The 20,270-nt window shown below is 41.6% G+C and overlaps 1 long non-coding RNA gene across 2 annotated transcripts in view; it reads left to right on the top strand.

The window, feature by feature from the left end:
• Positions 1–5,839: 5,839 nt before the first annotated feature.
• LOC123576568 overlaps positions 5,840–20,270 on the top strand; it is a 66,979-nt gene continuing 52,548 nt past the window's right edge. The window contains exons 1-5 of one of the 2 annotated variants that reach the window (XR_006701490.1): positions 5,840–6,138; positions 12,426–12,508; positions 13,770–13,942; positions 14,748–14,793; positions 14,874–15,010. This is a non-coding gene — a long non-coding RNA (uncharacterized LOC123576568). Of the gene's footprint in view, positions 6,139–12,425; positions 12,509–13,769; positions 13,943–14,747; positions 14,794–14,873; positions 15,011–17,000; positions 18,997–20,270 lie in introns of those variants that run through there. The other variant, XR_006701489.1, reaches the window with a different exon arrangement.

Below are 20,270 nucleotides of genomic sequence, written 5' to 3'. Positions count from 1 at the left end.
TAAGGTAATAGGGTGAAGCACTATTGAAGTGGCATGAAGGCAGTAACTAATGGCCCCAAACAAGTAGCAGAGTGTGTTATTTTAATGAAAAAACTTGTCCATTCACTGTAGAGCAAAAGAGTCAATTCGTGATTTTGTTCAACTAAGTGAATGTTTATTGGGCGTCAACTGTGTGCCACAATTAAAAATGAATTGACAAAAACAAACAATAAAATCTCACCAACCAACCAACCAAACAACCACAATTGAATTGGTCATCTAAATTGACCTAATTGGTTTGTGTCTGGCCAAAATGGCAAGGACAATCTATATCTCTTTTGAGGAAAATGAAGGTAAATAAATCTAGTATAAGGACCAGGCTATACATCTGAAAGTGTGGGCATTTGCTTGGATTGGAAGATGAGGGTTGGGGCATAGAGCTTAAAATACAGATTCTGGGTCTCTATCCCAGACCCTAAAATCATTCTCAGAAAATGGACCCATATTTTGGCATATTTAGCAAGTTGCCCAGGAAATTCTGCTGTACCCTAAAGTTTGAAGATATCTGGGATTAGATACTTAGTATCAAGGAAACACTAAGGCCCTAGATAAAGTTCATTATTTGGAGAATGTTGTTAGTTTGATTTAAAGTCACACATACATTCAGAACTTGGACCAGTGGACTGATCCCAGGGGTAGAATTAATCTCAGTCAGCACTGTGAAAAGAATATGAAGCTAGTCTTAATTCCAAACCACGTCCCCATGTTCTAAACCCACCCATGAGGATGGGGAAAGGGTTGCATCATATTACAAGAAAAGGGGATATGTTTAAACATCAGTATTTTTTTATTACCTCTGTCATTAGGATTAATCCCATAATAGATTTGCTAACTACTCTCTAAGTAGTTTAGGAGCTGCAGAAAATGAGTTGTGTTGATCTGAGTTTGGCCCATTTTGACCAATTCTAACAAAATGAACAAAGGGGAGAGAGGTACAAATGGTGCCCTGCAATTCAATGTGGTAAAGATTGCATAGGTCACTTTCTGAGGATATTTGTGCCTGTGTAGACAGAACTTCACAATGGAGTGGAAGAGCTGGGATGTTAGAGTTGAAATGGAGCTTTGAGTTCATCAACCCAACCTTCTTATATAGATGGATAAACTGAGGCCCAGAGAAAGGAAGTGGCTGGATAGATCCCGGCTCTGCTGCTCCCTCTCTGTGTATTCTTGGACATGTCACTTGCTTGTCATTTGTCATAATGATGCCGACTTTTTGTAGCTTTGGGGAGGAGTAAATGAAATGAGAGCATGCACAGGACGTGCTGAGCACACCGCTTGACACTCCTCGTTGACGTGCTGTTTACCGTTATTAGTAGCTACAGTCATAGAGCTGATTAATGACAGAGCCAGGCCCAGGCCCCAACTTTGCGACTCCACATTTTGTATGGTGTCCGTGGGGTTCCAGAGATCAAGCACATGAGATACCTGTGTGTTTCCACGTTGTCAAATGCTATTTTAAGACCTTTCAGAAGGGCCCCGGGACAATGAGCTCTGGCTGGATGCCTTCAGCCGGACAGTCTGTTCTCAGGGGCGTGTGGCTTCTGTACTCTGGCTGGCCATCTGTCTGTGCCCCGCAGGGCCCGGCACTACTGGCTCCTCACTGCTCCTAAACCACATGGTGGTGTGAAAGGGGGACTGAGGCCACAGTTGCCAGAGCCACTTTGTAGGGGAACACTCCTCAATTGTGAGAAAATCAGGAGGCCTGAGAAATGTGGGGGTAAAGTGTGAGTGTTATGAAGGCACACTGCCTCGTTCTACCACTTACTGGCAATGGGGCTTGAATAAGTTACTTGCCCTTGGAAAAAATCCTCAGTTTCCTCATCTGTAAAATCTACAACAAGCCTACTTCACAGGGTTGTTGTGAGGGTCAGTGAGGAGATTCACACACATCAGAAAACCTGGCCCACAGTCTACAAGTAATGGCTTTTAATTAACTTTCAATGATGTTTCATGAATTTAGAGCATAATTAGGATATAGAGAACTTCTCAAGGGAGGGGACAAAAATCAGAACAGAGAATTTTCATTTGTAATGAGTAATGCAATAGGATTTTGAATATCATAGAAAGGTAAGGCTGAAATTGAGAATGGGTTGAAAATATTGTATAGCCATTGGTGGGCAAGTTAAAAAAAGTTGGCAGTAGCTTTGCAAAGGAAAAATTGGAAGTGCTTTCCATACTTCACTGCTTTGTGAGGTTTTCCCCATCCCCCCATATGCCTACTTCTCCTCAGGGATGGTTATGGCTATTTAAGAAATTGGTGTAAAAATAAATTTGCCGGAAGTTTCTATCCATGTTTATTGGCCTACAGTGTACTTTGAAAGTACATTGTACTTTGCACAATGAACTTTGAAAGAACTTTTAATTAACAATAAATTATATCAGTAGAATTTATTATTAGCATTTATACTATTTTATTTATTTATTTTTATTTTTTTAATATGAAATTTATTGTCAAATTGGTTTCCATACAGCCCCAGTGCTCATCCCAACAGATGCCCTCCTCAGTACCCATCACTCACCCACCCCTCCCTCCCACCCCCCATCAACCCTCAGTTTGTTCTCAGTTTTTAAGAGTCTTTTATGTTTTAGCTCCCTCCCTCTCTAACCATTTTTTTTCCTTCCCCTCCCCCATGGTCTTCTGTTAAGTTTCTCAGGATCCACATAGGAGTGAAAACATATGGAATCTGTCCTTCTCTGTATGACTTATTTCACTTAGCATAACACTCTCCAGTTCCATCCATGTTGCTACAAAAGGCCATATTTCATTCTTTCTCATTGCCATGTAGTATTACATTGTGTATATATAGACCACAATTTCTTTATCCATTAGTCAGTTGATGGATATTTAGGCTCTTTCCATAATTTGGCTATTGTTGAGAGTGCTGCTATAAACATTGGGGTACAAGTGCCCCTATGCATCAGTACTCCTGTATCCCTTGGGTAAATTCCTAGCAGTGCTACTGCTGGGTCATAGGGTAGGTCTATTTTTAATTTTTTGAAGAACCTCCACACTGTTTCCCAGAGTGGCTGCACTAGTTTGCATTCCCACCAACAGTGCAAGAGGGTTAGCATTTTATTTAATTAAATAATTGAAGCCCACTGGCCACTATATAGTAGGCAAGTGAAATGTATTCTGCTAGGTTTCAAAGTGAAGGAAAAAACTACTAACTGTCTTTAAAAGAATTGCTGCTTTAGGTTAACTAATTTGGGTGATGACCGATGTAAACCTCTGGCTGCATAATGCTTCTGCCATGGTGGATATTTACTAGTCAGGTTAGGTCAGGTAATGCTGAGGTAACAAATAACTCCAAAAACTCTGGGTGGCTTGAACAAGATTTATTTCTTCCTCGTGAGACATGCCCATATCAGTTTGTCTAGGGCTGTGCTCCAAGCTGCGGACCCAGGTTGATGGAGCAGCCACCATGGGGCATGTTGCCAGTTAGCATGGCCCGGAGAAACGGTAGTGGATTGAGCCCAGCGTCTTAAAGCTCCCACCTGGAAATGGTACACATCCATTTTGAGTGGACACACTCGATTATAAGGAAGCATAAAAGTACAGTTGTACCATGTGTTTGGCTAGAGAGCAGAGATGTTGGGTGACCAGCACGAATACTACCACATTTACATACATGTCTTGCCAACCATAAACTTCTTGAAGGTAAAGACACTGACTTGTTCCCCTGTCTGTCTTTCAGCACCAGCCGGCAGTAAGAAAGTGATACATGTTAGGCAGCTGGCTGCCTACAGAGCTTAGTATGTGGCTGGAAAAAAAAAATGGGAAAGAGAACCAGTAAACTTGACTTTCTTTTCCCCTCCCATCTGGCACATCTGTCCTTCCCTTGTGCCAGGATTCTGACTGCAGCTGGAAAAGGGGGATATTATTACTTTCTTATAAAGATGGAGTAGGATGGCATATGTAAAAGTCACTGTCCAGTAAAGTCTTGTGGCTCTAGCTATTGCCAAATGCCCTCTCTGGGGCCCCATGGGTGTCCACTACCATCTGTTTTGCTGCCCCACTGAGGCCGCTGTCCCCAGGCAAAGCCTTACTGTGCACTCAGTCTTCTCTAATCTTTTCCCCAGTTTTCTCTTTAGTTGTCTCTATCAAGACTTACCTGCCCTATATCCTGTTTCTTCAGAACTCAACTTTCTATCTACTAAGTAGGATAAAATAATCTCTATTAATTCATTAATAGATATTAATGGGTTAAAAAAATCCCCCCAAACTTGGCAGTTGCTTGACTGAAGGGACAGTTGACGCAAGGTAAACTGCTGGTAGTCACAGATTCTCAGTGTGTCCAGAATAAAAGGTGCCTTAGAGATCATCTAGTACGATGGTGTTGAACCTTTTTTTCTTTCAACTGAAAGATAATTCAGGACACTACCTATAACACAAAAGGGGCAATGCCCTGATTGAGAGGAGGTAGGCAGCACGTCCCTGCTCAGCTTTCCCCAACCTCAAAGTGCTAGAGACATGCACAGAATTCCACTGATTCTACACTAAGACCCAGACAGAGGAAGGGAGCAAGGATCCCCCAGATAGGTAGGACCAGGGTTGAAGCACTCCTGTCATGTGAGTGCTGACAAACCTCATCTAATCTGACAAACTTACTTGGGAGACAGTGGTAGCCAGAGAAGGCAGGGGTTATTTTTGATGAGTCATGGAATTTTTTCATCTATGGGCAAGGCACGTGTGTGTGTGTGTGTGTGTGTGTGTGTGTGTGTGTGTGTGTTTCTTTCTTTCTTCTAAGGATCTAAACGACTCTAGCCAGAGATGATAAGATACAAAAACTTTACTTCTGAGCTACTCGTTTGAATGTAGTACAGACTGTTAGTTACTCAGGGTCATTATCATGTGATGGGTTATCAATGGTCTGTGTGAAACGTGTGGGATTTTTATGAGCTTGTTTTTATTATAGTAGAATGTTTAAAGGCCCCTTATGTACAAAGGGCTTTGAAAACTCTAATGGGGCTTCATAATCACCCGCATGATTATGAAGGTCAAATTGTGCTGAACAAACTTGAGAGCTATTTTTGAACAAAGTAGTGGATGAACAGAACAATATTAAAAAAAACCCTCCAACTCTTTTGGTCACCCCTCTTAGCTCTTCTGGGTACAACACAATCTCTCTCAGAGCTGGAGAAAATTGCTACTCTGATGCATGTTCCCACTTTGTTATAAATACAAGGAGGTATTCTTTCCCTGGGTTTAAGATACAGAATGGACAGACTGTACACTAGGCTTCAGAGTAAAGAGTTGGTTGTCGTGAGTATTCAGACATATTTGCTAAGGAAACTTGCTCCAGTTTGTTTTTAGCCCTGTCCCCCATTGCCCCACAATCAACACGTGCCCCTCAGGAGCAGGTTGGGCCTCACCGGATGTCCTTCTATAGAGACGCCTGCTGCTTTCACTTGCCATCCGCAGTTTTCCATCTCACACTAGGAAACTACAAGGTTAGAAAAACAATGGACCGTTTCCTTCCTCTTTCTTTAAACTAAGAGGCTGAGAGGAGGGCTTCGTATTCATTACTCACAAGCCAGACTTGAGGATAAAGGTCATTATAGTTCAAGTGTAACAAAAGTGAAAATCCACAGGTCTCAATGGATCCTCAGCCCAACTGGGGTCAAATGGTCCTCATCCTGTCCTTAGGGTGCTGTCTCAACCCGAGGTTCGCCTTAAGCTTTGCAAATATTTTGGGCTGACATTTGGAATCTGAGCTTGCTAAAAAGAGCTCAAGATGATGGGCACAGGGAGAGGGGAAGAATGGCCACAAAACAGCCTCAAGTTGGGGAAAGTCTCCCCTTCTAGAGCCTTGGCTGCCAGGCGATCTAGAACTGTTATTATTATTGGTTGTGACAGGTACATTTCTTAGAATCCCAGATTTGAGTGCTCCCATTGAGCAGTTAAGATGGGTTTTCCTGACATTTTGTTTCCTCTCTGTAATATCCTTTTGCTGTAGACTGTTTTCTCGTGGCTAGACACTTTGTGGCCAGAAAACCCTCCTCCAATGGGTGATGCAGACACCCTGGTAGCAGTGTTTCCTCATCATGCTGAAAGGGAGAAGGAAACCACCTTCTAACAACTCGCACCAGTCTCCCAGGGTATGCTGTTTATGCTAAAGAGCTGCTGTCGTGCTTTTTACAAGCCAGACTCTGTCACACTTGACATCCACAGAGCCCGAAGTGACAAGCTGTGGTAGTGTGACCTTGGGGGCAATGGGAGAGACACATGAAAAATTGCATCAATAACACAGAGTGCCTGAAAATCCTGCAGAGACAACAGGCAGGGCAGGGCCATAGTCAGACTTTCAGGGGGCCCTCAATGTTTTTGCCATTGTGGCTGCTTCTTCCATGAAAATTAAATAAGTAAGTAAATCATTAAATTTCATGACTGCATTGGTATAAGACAACATGTTAATGTTATCTATCACAACATTTCTTTCAGCCTAAAGGTTCATTTATTTCTTCTTACTTTAGAGGAAAGTAAAAGATTTTTGTGGTCCCCTGAAAGTTTTTTTGGGTGGAGGCACTGTACCTGTTGTACCTAATGGATAAATGAGCCCTACCAACAGGAAGCTTCCTTGGCACAAACTGGAGAAACTGACTATTTATGAATTAGGCCAGTTTCATTACTTTGAATGACAATGCTGGGGTGTCTGGGTGGCTCAGTAGGTTGAGCCTAGGACTCTTGATTTTGGCTCAGGTCATGATCCCAGGGTCAGGTAATCGAGCCCTGCATTGGGCTCTATGCTGAGCGTGGAGCCTGCTTGAGATTCTTTCTCTTCCTCTGCCCCTCTTTCCTTCTTGTGTGTCTGCTCTCTCTCTCTAAAATTTAAAAAAAATTTTTTTTAAATGACAGTGCAAATGATAAGTGGGTTTGGGTCATAAAAAGAGAGAGATTAATTAAATGTGTGTACAAATCCACAAACCAAGTTCTCACAATTAGCAATAGGCTTGTATACAGGCCTTTGACATTTTGAAGTAAATTTTGAAACCTTGGTTTAGAAGTAAAAACCAGAAGTGTTAGAAATATTAAGGTGGCATGGCCTCGGGTCAGAATCCTGGTTCCACTACCCACAAACTCAGGCAGCCTACTTTACTCCTGGAGTAAGTTATTTTATTCCTCATTCTTGGCTTCCATCTCTGTAAATGAGAGATGATGAAAGCTACCTCATCAGGTTACTGGGAGAACTAAGTGAAGTCCTATTTGTAAAGCACTTGGTAGAATGTCTCTGCATGTCTCTGCTATGGTAAAATGTCCAATGCATGTTGTTATAATTAGTATTATTATCATCATCATGAAGTATGGTTATCCCATTAATAAGATGAAGAAACTCAAGGTCCTCCGTTATTTTGCTGGACAGTCATTTTGCTAAACTCAGACAGGTAATAAGTACTTAAAAAGAAGGATTTATCTGAGATTAGAATTAATCAACAGCATGTAAAGAGAATATAGGAAATGATGGGAAGGTTCAAAGATAATCAAGATACAGATCCTGGCCTCAAGAAGAGTACTTCATAGTTAGGGAGACAGGACACATCTAGAAAGGATCAGAGATAGTCACAGTGGCGGTGGACAAGTTCTAAGCCCTCAGTAGGTTGAGATTTCCAGGAGGAGACTTTTTCTCAAAAGCACCTGTCACATCCTATCTAGAATTGTCAAATCTCAGTTTGGAAAAATGTCCTATTTCAACTGGGTAGGGAGCAAAGGTGGTTTGGTGCTGCCACCACCACACTGGCAGAATCCAACCACGTGAGAACAGAACTCTTAGGCATCCAACGGACAACAGGACAGAGAAAGCAGCAACAGACACACGCACGCACACACAAGGTATTTGAATTACATGAGTTATATGAATAATACTTTATGTAGTGCTCTTAATTTTGTAAACATTTTTACATTTTTATTTTTCACCATTAAAATGATATACTCTACAAGGATTCCAACTGTTATTTTCATTTAAGGATGAGGAAATTGAACTTGACTGATTTACCTAGTATCAGACTGCTAAGTCTTGGGCCTTTTTGCTTAGGTCTTCTGATGCCCTGTCTTTGTTGAATTACTACAAAATCTTCGTGTTGATCACAACAATAATGGAGTATTTATTGATCCCCTACTATTTCTTTGGCATATGTACTGTTTCTCACAGCTACCTTATAAGGTGAGCCTTCCTAATTCCATTTATAGTTGAGGAAACCCAGTCTCTTCCAGGTCAAGTAACTTATTCCAGGTTCTATTTCTATCTAATAAGTTGAGATCTTACTCTAGCTTTGTCTGACTTTAAGGGTCAAGTTCTTTTCTGCATGCTTCTTTCTCATTAGTTATTGGGGCTTGAGGGGATATAATTTTACTTTAATTTTTATTGAATATTTACCCAAATGATAAACAAGAAAAGATTATTCTCAGATAATCAGCCAGTGACTTCAGAAAGATGTCTTTGAAAATAATGCTTAGTGTTGTTTATACAAATGAGCTGGAGTATAGATTTTTCAAATATTAGGATGAGGCATAGGAAAAACAGTATTTATCCCACCCTTATATTTGATCACAGTAAGATTATTATGTGTGTGTCTGAAGGACTTGGTTCTGAAGGTCTGGGCTAGACAGTGTCAAACTTTGTTTTCACCTTGCTGACAGAGGTAAGAGGAACCTTTGGTCTGAGCCTGAGTTGGGAAGCCCTCGCCGCTTCTATGTTGCCTGCCCAGAGTGTTTTCATGTTTCTCCATGGGGTCATCTGAAACACCAAGTTCTCGGTCACATGTCTTATGTAGATTTTAATGTAGACAGTGTTGAATATGATGCTCCCCACCCATCAGAGTGAGAGCATATTGCAAATGGTGGGAGACCAGTAGTGAATTGGTCTTTTATGCCTGAACCTGAACCTTGTCCCCATTTAAAGGATTCATTATTCACAAAAGCTTGCCTATATACTAAAACAATACTCACTTTCCACCTCATTGATTTTTCATATTGCTTTTGTGAGCCTGAGTTTCTTTGAAGATCGTGGGATTGATAATAATAATTTTGAAAAATAAAATTCTTCTTAAGCATCCCAAGCCAAGTTTGAAGTTTGAAAAGAACTCTACTCTCTTTAAGTATGTGGAAGCATCTGTTGAGAATGCAGCTGGCCATTTATTACTGTTTTGTATTAGCTAATTGGAAAACACCTAAATTATAACTAGTCACCCCCGCAGTTCAGGGTTGATTAAACAGCCCATGACACTTTTTCCCTTGTAGGCTGTCTTAGGAGTAATTATAATGACCTGCCCATTGGATTGAGTTAATTAGTCCTCATTCTTTCTAGTGTTCCTCCTGGCAAATGTCCTAAGAATATCATACCATCTTGCACCACTTTTCCCCTCATATTTCACAATGGGCATGTATAACCAGGAAAGTTTAAGCAATTGCTTGGTTTGGTTTGGTTCTTTCAAAGGAATAGATAAATCATCAAGCTACACTTGAGAGAGGAAATGACAGTTTTTATCTTTTATTCAGGTACCTTGTATTTACAGGAGACCACAAAAGTTACTGACAGGATGTTATTGATTGCATTTACCCAACTGAGGCTTGAGATGAGGCCCTGCCATACCACACCACACAGTCTTCTCATTCCTGCCTGAGAGCCTGATCCCAGATCTTCTGGACTCTCCCATGAAATCGAGAATTTTTATAATAGAGATTTCAGGCCTTCTGACCAATTTCCCATGAATTATTCTTCTAATTTAGCTCCCTTCTCTCTGTGCCAGTCAGTAACAATATCCCCTTTTGTTGGCTACCTTGGCTAATTACTTGAAGGAACTAATGAAGATCAAATATTCGTTGTAGTAACTAAGTACCAGTAACTGAGTATTAGGCCCTCTTATAAGTGATTTATGTGTATTAGCTCTTTTAATCCTCACAACAACTTTCAGAGGGAAGGGCTATGTTTTTTCTTCCCCTCATTTTATAGGTGAGGAAATAGATACGTACTGATTTGTGATTAACCTGAGGCATAGGCCTTCCTCCCCTTCCTTTTTTTACCTCCCCTGCCCTATTTTTTCCTTTCCCTTCCCACCACTTCCTTTCTCTTCTTTCCTTCCTCCGCTCCCTTTTCCCCTCTCTAGATCCCCCCTTTTCTTCCCCTGTCCATCTCCTTCCTTCCTTCCTTCCTTCCATCCATCCATCCATCCATCCATCCATCCATCCATCCAAGTCTAGTTGAGCCCTTAAAAGTGTGCTGAGTAGTAGTATAGGCACGTGGGGTGACAGTGAACACAGAAGACAAAGTCCATGCACTCATGCAGCTTCACCACTATCCTGTAATACCCCAAATGACACATCTCCCCCAGGATTTCCAGATTAATTCCACCCAACTTCTAACCCACCTTCCCTTTCAATCCATTTGAGTAATTACAAAATTCAAAGGGTCTTATTTTAGGTAATGTGACTGCTTCAAAACCTTTGTGTGCCAATAGACAGTGTCTATCTTTATATGAAGTACCTTGTTACATGGTCTTGCCTCCTGTGAGTGGTCACAAAATTCAGTGTAACTGTGAGACTGTGTTGCAATGAGAGAGAGCTCTCTGGGACATGACTGGACCCATTTCAATAAAAGAAGCTGATTTAGGATTTCCTGAATGACATTTGCAATTTGGGAGTGGGGCATTTAATCCCAAAAGCCATGGATCATGCTAACTGTGGACATCAGCCTGAGTTAAAACATTCACCCCTAGGGAGAATTTCTAGATATTTTAATTATAGTCAGTTAAGATCACTCTTCCCTCTCCAGTTTTCTCACTTCATGTGACATTTCTTCTCGTGTCAGCTTGTATAGGGGAAGGTATACCTTTTATATATTTTCAAAATCAGAATACCTAGATTTGTATTTGTCCTAGCTCATCACTTGTTAGCTATGTGACCTTGCACAAGACATAATCTTCCAGAGCATCAGTTTCATTAACTTTAAAATAGGAATGATAATATTATCGGCCTCACCTACTGCATAGGTTGTTTTCAGGGTCAAACAAGATCAAAGGAAGAGTTTATTGTACCCTGTGAGCTACTTTACAAAAATAAGTACCCTTTGCTTTCCTCCTCCTTCTCCTCTTTGGAGATTCCACTTTTACTGCCAGGATGATATGTTGTATCTACCTGACTTTAAGGAAGACCCATGCTAATGCCTGTGTTAACTAGGAAATTGAACATTGTTTTCAATTTTCCCTCAGGGACAGAATATTTATTACATATATATATATATATATATATATATATATATATATATATATATATATGGAGGGCTTTTAGAATATGATGATACAAATGTGAGGAGTGTGGTCTCTTGAAATATTTTCTTTGGGGAAAGAAAGCAGAGGGACAAAAAGAGTACCATCTTGAATTTTTCTTGAGTTGAGGTTATTGAACACGTAGTGTATTAAATGGAGTAGAATTTCCATAATGAAGATGTTTTACATTTTAAATATCTTCATCACATCTTATTGAGTAACTATTGGTATGCACATCTTAATTACAACAAACCGTAAAGGATTGATTGTTTTTTATCCACATAAATTATTTTATGGGCCTCTGGGTTTCTGTCTTGGATACCGAAAGAACCTCTCCCAAAATGTATGCAAAATATACAGTTTGGAGATAATGACAGGTGTGTGTATATGTTTTCTTTTTTTTCACAATTTCCTTCTTTGCAGCCTTCCACCCATTGTTTCAGTGGAGTTTATTACTTTAGGAGAAGGCTAAAATAGCTGATCCCAAAAAGTCAATTGAGTTTCTGAACTTATTTTTTAAAGTTCTCAAAGAAAGAATACTTTTTGAAAGCTGAGACTTTTAGTATAAAAGCCTGAGCTGGAAAGCTTAAGATTTTGGAAGTTTCAATGCCCAGAGTTTATACCAAACCACATGAGTATTTTGCTGCCCAAAAGAGATCAGGTTTGAGCAGCAGGTACCCAGGGGGAAAAACAGAAGTTAGAGGCTAATGAGGAGCTGAAGCAAGTTTTTAGTGCTCTGCTTCCCTCCTACAGAGCCTTTGGGGAACCTGAGGATAGGATGGGATAGGATAGGATAGGATAGGATAGGATAGGATAGGATAGGATAGATTTGGGGCTCTGTACCTTGATTCCTGATGAAGGTCAAGAGAAAGAAAGCAATTCTTGTAGGTAAGTCCATTCCAGCATGGTTTTGCAGTAGCAAAGTATAAAAGGTGACAGGAAGGTCTAGGCAGAGAAAGTCTTAAGTAGCACCCTAAAAAGCCTGCAGCCCCTAGAGATGCCAGATTCAAAAATCCCCATTCCCCTGAGATGAGTGTGGCCATTTACATTTACCATTTTTTAACACACAAAATTCGTAATGGCTACAAGTGAGTCATTGCAGTCTGGTTTTCCTTTCTCATGTCTAGATGTCAAATAACCCAAAGTCTCTGGAGTCATCTGTGTGACCTTCAAAGACCCATCAACCTGAGAACAGAGCAGTAGGATGCAGGTTTTTCAACCATGGATGCCATAGTGGTAGGTCACAAGGTCATAGAACAAGTTCCACTAGAAATCAGTGTTGGATGGATGCTGATGGACAGGGTTGACATCATCTGGTACTCACCAGCAAGGCCCTATCACTTGTGTCACTTGGTGCCTATTCTGGTGATTGGTTGGTGCCTGTACCCTATTGCTTGTTAAATATTTTGAATATCACACCTACTGATGACCTTGGCCTAATATCAGGAAGTTTCAAAAGCCCCTTCCCCTGACGTGGATCACCCCATAGGGATACAATAAAAGAAAGGGATGGAAACATCCTGAAATGATGATGATCCTGTCCTAAGGAGACCAGAATGAACCCATGACTAAGCTCACCTTGATTGTCAAACTTAAGTTTTCCACTATCAGTTTGTGAACAAATTTAAGTTCATTTACAGTGAATAAAAAGCTCCATTTTTAACATGTAAATTTCAATACTGCTACAAATGTGAATCACTGTATTCTAGTTTTTGCTTCTCATCTCTAGATGTCAAAGCCTCTAAAGCCATTGGGCATTAGGTTGGGGAGGTCAAAGGGGAAACATGTTCTTCTGCAGTTTTAAGGAGTGGGAAAGAGGGCTCAGTGGTAGTGTGTTACCACAGTGGAGTTGGACTTCCAAGCTGGCATAGTGGAACTTTATTTTTCTACCATGTGGGCATTGAGAAGAATTTGTCAAGCAAACCCCACAACAGATATGAGGTTAAAGGATATGTTTCTTTCACATGGGCTAAAACCAGGAGAGCTCGATATCAAATAGGAAAAAAAATCAACTAGAGGAAGAGTAAAAAACCAAACCAAAACAGAAATACCAGAAAGGAAATGGGCTGATGTTCATAGCTTACCACAGAGTTAATCAAAGGGGCTTAAATGTTCTTGGAGGGAAGAGATTTATCAGCATGTCTAAGAATGAAATTTTAAAAGAAATAAATGTTTTGAGTCTATGTTTGAAAGTAGCAGGTAAATTCAAAGGGATTTAAGGCATGGTATTTGTAGAAAAGTTACTTGCCCCTTAAAAAATGTTGTATTTGCCTGGGTAGACTAGGATGGGGCCATTGGATGTCTCTGGTTAGGACCCTGGTTGAGAGATATGTTCATCAGATCAAGGATGAGTTCCTCATATGGGAGCAGTGTGGACATTGTTAGGCATTGGAATGGGTGACCAGACAGAGTGAGGGAGTCTTTTCTCAGAGGTTATGAAAATCAGGAAACATTTTTATTGGTCTGTTTAGGTTTTAAACTTCTTCAAAGTAAGAGGAAGAAAAGAAAATGAAGCAGCTGAGTCCAATGTAGTGAGCATCCTGAGCCAGTGCAATACTAGGTTGTCTTCAAATATTAATTATGTATATTTGAAACTTAAAACCATCATAGAATTTTCACTTAAAATAGTGGATAACAAACATAGGTAAGAGTGGTAAGAATGAAGAGCATGCGGGAATATTACTGACAAGGGTCAAGGGAAATGGTATTATTGGTCTCAACATTTATTTTGATTTTTTTTTCAACGTTTATTTATTTTTTTGGGGGGGGACAGAGAGAGACAGAGCATGAACGGGGGAGGGGCAGAGAGAGAGGGAGACACAGAATTGGAAACAGGCTCCAGGCTCTGAGCCATCAGCCCAGAGCCTGACGCAGGGCTCGAATTCACGGACCGCGAGATCGTGACCTGGCTGAAGTCGGACGCTTAACTGACTGAGCCACCCAGGCGCCCCTCATTTATTTTGATTTTGAGTCCATCTATTTTTCAGAATTCCATTAGAAGGCATTCCATTATTGCTACAAAGTGTCACCAAGTGACTCTCATACTGATACTGGTCACAATCTGGAAAGCCTTCAGAGGATTTGCTATGCTAAAAAAAAAAAAAAGGCTTGAGAAAGGTATTGTTAATTCAGTATCTCTAGGTTTCAGGGTGATTTAAAAAAAAAAACTCATAGGATCAGGGCCACCTCTATGTTGTACGGGGCTCTAGAAATATATTTTTTTTGCAGGGCCCTGTTTATAGAAACACTTTGATTAAAAAACATAAAGTCAATGGACCCCTGTGAGGTATAATCATTTATCAGTGAAGATTTAGAATAATGGATGGACAAGTGTTACTTCTGTGTTTGTTATGTGTCCAGTCAGCACCTGTGAAGGTCCTCATGCTCTCTGGGCACTAGCTCTTCCTGTTTAGGTCCAGGGACCTTCTCTCTCTTCCCCTTTTTGTCAGATGCACCATTCCTGGCTAACTTCATATCTCCCACTGTGGGAAAAAGGTAAGAAATACATTATTAGTCCCCACACTCTTTGGAGCCTGTTGGTATTAAAGCAGTATGGACTGATTTTACCTCTTCAGCTCTCCCACCGTCCTCTGTTCAGTGCTGGTCAGGTCGGTACTCATGACACCTCATCCTCTTTGCGCTGCCCGTGAATATGGGCCTCCAGTGACTCATAAGCGTCATTAACCAAGCTTCTTTGCCGATGACCGCAAGGGTGAGTTTTACCCGGACAATGCAGAAAAGTGGGAACAGTCATTTATTTTTTTGGTCATGTTAAATTGACTGCTTGCAATTACGTACTGTAAATGTAGAATAACACATCTTCAAGTATGTCTTCTCTCAGGTGCTGCAGACTAGTGATCTCCTTCAGTGTTGACAGTGGGAGAGGGTCCTGTGGGCCCAGCAGAAGAGTGGTTCCATACCTACAAAAAAGCCAACATGAGAAAATGCAATGTTAGCACATTGATCAGAGACAAGGGGACATGTGTTACAAGGGTATGTGATACAGTTAACAGTCTCCAAAAACCTTGGAGGAGATGAGGGACTCAGGCATTCCTGTAGACTTACATGTGGCGAGGAGTGTGTCAGGGGACGGTGGCTACCCTTAGGCCAGCAATGAGGGTGGGGCGTCCTGATGTTGAAGGACCCCCGCTGCCACCCCGCTACCCTGGGGTTTTGTAGATTGGAGGCAGCACTGCAGTGGGAACACTGACAAGCCCACAAATGCCAGGCTCAAGTCCAAAAGTGGTTACTTCACCCATTGCCCTGAATAATCCTATGTCCGATGTGAGTGAGTCACCCAAAGTCAATATGCCAGCACCCACGCTGGCAGCCCAGTCGTATGCAAGGAAACTGCATGCTGGCTATTGAGGGGGAGGGGACCTGTTTGCCAGGCTAACCTCCTGGAACACATCTGGACCACAGGCCCCAGAAAACCGAAAGGTGTGAGGTCAGGGGTTCCTTGGGGCATCTGATTGAAGCCACCCTGGGACAGAGGGTTGGAGAGTGCCCTGAAAAGAAGTGGAGGCTAGCACCCCTGCAGGCACTGGTCTGGGATGGGGCTGCCAGACCTGGATGGCACTGCTAGCCAGCCCTGGGAGATCCCAGGCATCTGAGGCAAATCTTAGAAACATTTGCACAGGTGCTCTGATGGGATTGGGCCACTTGCCTGGACCTAAGGTTGGTGCCGTGTAGGGTGTTTTGTCGTAGATCTGGAAGCATGCAGGGATCATATGTAGAGGGCCATACTGTTGACTCAGAGCTGGATACATGTTAACCCTTCAGTTTGCAATGGTCTGTCAGAGTGCAGGGGTAGTTTTCCAAAAAACAACACCTGTATAATAATTTGTTAGGGAAGCGTATATATGTGTGTATATTCCCCTAACACATGCATGTGGTCACATATATACATTTGTATATACACTCATATAAAAATATATAAGCACATAATTTATACTTTTTTATAAACAGGTATAAACATAAACATGTATATGTCTTTCACACGTATATCTCTTTCATTTGATAGAAGAATTTGGCTTCATTAATTCATTTTAATTGATTATTTCATTCATGTTACCTATTTATTGCAAAGCAACCATTTTCATGTTTTTGATCCAATAAAGTATTCCAATATGTGAAATCATGACACTAATATGACATTAATCTTCATTTCTTTTTTTTTTTAAATTTTTTTTAACATTTATTTATTTTTGAGACAGAGAGATACAGAGCATGAACAGGGAAGGGTCAGAGAGAGAGAGGGAGACACAGAATCAGAAGCAGGCTCCAGGCTCTGAGCCATCAGCCAAGAGCCCGACACGGGGCTCGAACTCAGGGACTGCGAGATCGTGACCTGAGCTGAAGTCGGACGCTTAACCGACTGAGCCACCCAGGCGCTCCTTCATTTGTTTTTAAAATAATCTCTAGGCCCAACATGGGGCTCAGATTTACAACCCTGAGATCAAGAGTCCCACGCTCTTGGGCGCCTGGGTGTCCCAGTCGGTTAAGCCTCCGACTTCCTTTGGGTCATGGTCTTGCGGTTTGTGAGCTCAAGCCCCACGTCGGGCTCTGTGCTGACAGCTGGGAACCTGGAGCCTGCTTCAGATTCTGTGTCTCCCTTTCTCTCTGCCCCTCCCCCATTCATGCTCTGTCTCTGTGTCAAAAATAAACACTAAAAAAAAAAAAAAAAAAACTCGCATGCTCTACCCACTGAACCAGCCAGGAGCCCATTTCTTCACTTCTTAAGGGAGCTGGATAGATACACTTATGGCACCTTGGTTTCTCTTTACAACCATATTTTCTTTATGGCTGATACTTTTGTGTAATTTTGTATAAGTTGGGAGATTTCTTACTAATTTGACCCTGCTTGTCTAGTCTTTTTCCTTTCAGTATATAGTACTTCTTGTTATATTTTCAAAAGAATACTTTATAAAGAAAAAATATTCAGCAAATAAAGGAAATGAAAACCCCAATGGATGTTGTGTAAGAATAGGATTGTATCATTACCAATGAAATTTTCTTTCCTATAAACAAAATGAGGAACCAGACTAAGAAGTATTAAGTATGCTAAAATATGCTGAGGTCTTGGAAATTGTAACTGTAAGAACATGTATCACTGCACTGTGCTTAAGGGGTATAGCTTTCTCATTCTCTACATTCACTGGAATTTTGAGAAGTAGTGCCAAGTTTATGTTGTGAGCTTTGTGCACTCTGAACTCAGTGGCAATGCAAGAGGCTCCTGGTTTGGTGGCCACATCTCAGGTTCGAAGAGGGAGGCAGTACAGGGGCAGAGTGGGCTGCATGGTGAGGCAGTGGTGCATATGGGCCTCAAGGGCTGGGCAGTGGTTTGGAAATTGCAGTAGTGGATGTGGTGAGGTGCTGCCCAGATGCCCCTTCAGGAGGAGACAGACACACATCACCCAGCTGCAAGGAGAGCTGGCTGCTGATGGATCTCAGCTGAATCCCTCTCAGAACTGCCTTTTGCCAAAGGTTATACCTCCTTCCTGGGAGGAGGCCCACCTCTGGTGCCTGGTCAAAGGGGGGGTGGAGGGCACAGCACCTTGACATAATTTCTGACATCCTGAAGGGCCACCCCAGCTCCAGAGCTTCAGATGGGATCCACTGAGGCCTGAGTTGTGGACGCATCATGGTTCACCTTCCCCCTTTGCCCAGTCCTGCACCCCTCGCTCCCTCAAGGGGCTTCCTGAGAGCTCCCCAGTAAGCCCTGCATGCAGATCTCAGCTTCTCACTGTCGGTTTCCAGGATGCCTGATGTAAGATAGTAACAGGCTTTCCAGGCAGAGGGTGGCTTTGGGAAATAGTCGAGATGTCCAGTTGGCTGGGGTGTTGTGTTGAATGTAGGGGCAAGTGAGATAGAAATGTGGCAAAGGGGCAGGTCTGGGGGTGGTGAGGATCTGCAGTTTTGAGCACAGGGCAGCCTTATGGCCAATTTAGGTCAAATTACCAAAAAATTTTGTGGTATATCTCAGGGAACATATTATAATGAGAAAAGTAACTGAAAGAAGTTGGTTTATAATGTACTGTCATTTTGAGATGCAAATCCCATCATTAGTGAACCATAGTTTTTAAAAAATTTTTTCAGAAAACAGGGATAGATCTGAGAGGATTGTCTACATAAGCAATCTCCACACATGCATTTACAAAATAGCTGGTAAGGGTTAAAGAGATTGCCTCTTCACTTTCGAATACTTGTTCCTAGGTGAACAGAGAGTATGTCCTACTAGGTATTAGAGATTGTGTATGTTCTCTCTGAACCTACAACAACCCTGCAAGGCAGTATTAATGTACCAGTTTTAGGGATAGGGAAACTGAGGCTTGGATGGAATAAGGGACTTGCCTGGTGAGTAAGGGGTAAAGATGGGATTCAATCCCAGATTTCTTTAACTTAGAAGCTTCTGCTGTCCAAATCAGATGAGCAGGTCTCATGGAGCCCATGACCTGGGCCTCGTGCTCCAGGGCTCTGACTCACCAGGCCTAAGTGGTGACCAAGACATGTGCTTATTAACCCTTGTAAGTCATCTGTTCAAGTAACCAAAGTGGCGCTTCAGTAACTTAGCCGTTGATTTCAACAACGGCTCCTTCTTCAGTCACAATAATAATCATAAATAGCACTTCTATTTTTATTATTTGCAAAGCCCTTTCTATGCATCGTGTTGTCCGAGCTTCACAACAGGGCTCTGTGGTAAGTAGAACAAAGCATTAGCCCCGTTCTGTGGATGAAGGGACCGAGGCTCAAGGAAGTTTAGGTGCTCACTCACTTGGCTCAAAAGGGGCAAGAACAGACCCTGAATTCTCGTGTTCCCTTTTGTGTTCCAGGTCGCTTCTCTTAAGCCATTTACTTAAACATCTGAGAGGGGATGAGGCTCTAAGGAGAATGTATCTCTGTCTTTGACCTTGGTTGAACTTAATACTCTGTAAATACACCAAGATTGTCTGTGAACAATTCATCAGCCAAGAAATAAAAATGGCAAGTTCAAAGTGATTAAAAAGGAGGTTCGACCCTACTGTAACTTGCTGGGTAGACACCATATTCTGGCACCCTCGTACTTGACTATAATTATCTCTAATTATCATTCCATTCTGGTGGATGCTTTCTACTTTTATCAAAACCTGATCTTTTCCCCTCATGTCACCTGCAAGGCCCTTTTTTCTAAACTCCGTAGGATTTGTCATTTAAAGGTGATTGCCATGTCTCACTAGCAAAAAATTCCCAGGTTATTGAAACAAGCACCTTCTCTATACTTGGGGTTTTATATCATTGTTTACCTGACCCTTTGTGCTCTTTAAGTTTTAAGGATTTTTGTTAATTTTTTTCTACCTTTCTGATGCCTCTAAGCATGGTAGTTTTTGTTTGGGTTTCTGGCTTTGCAATATACCTGGTATTTGTTAGCACCACAGTCTTGCAGGAAAAAGGAATAGAGATGGGGATTCTCTGTAACTAGGAAAAATGGGATATACCAGATGTGGATGGGAAGAAGTATAGGAAGAAAGGGGGAGGGGAGGGACAGAAATGGCCTTCCTGAGAAAACTTCCCTCTGGGCTCAGCCAGGCATTGGGACTTCTCTGTTTCTCAGAGAAATTCCCCCTCCCTTTTTTTTTTTTTTTTTAAATAAACTTCATGAAAGTGAATTGTGTGTGAAGGAAAAATGACCTCACAAATTACTCTGCTTTCCATGAAGTAAAAAAATCATCGTGGAAAATTTACAAGGAAAACAATTTAATTTCTCTATTTCTCTTGCCATATGATTTTCAATATTACTCAACACTTGGACCATCCCTGCTAAGTGTCTGTCCTTTTTGACCTCATTTGTATTTCCCAATCACTTTGTTTAGCAGCTTGCTAAATATAATGCCCCTTCACCCTAGGTCCTTTTTTCAACAGATGAAGGATGAGACAGGAAGTAGTGATATAATTTCCCTGGATTCACACTGCAAGTTAACGGCAGAGGCCAGGGC

Source organism: Leopardus geoffroyi, chromosome D2 (assembly GCF_018350155.1).
Source record: "Leopardus geoffroyi isolate Oge1 chromosome D2, O.geoffroyi_Oge1_pat1.0, whole genome shotgun sequence".
In the NCBI taxonomy this organism is placed as follows: domain Eukaryota; kingdom Metazoa; phylum Chordata; class Mammalia; order Carnivora; family Felidae; genus Leopardus; species Leopardus geoffroyi.
The sequence above is the reverse complement of the archived record's forward strand: the minus strand, read 5'-3'. Positions and strand labels throughout refer to the sequence as shown.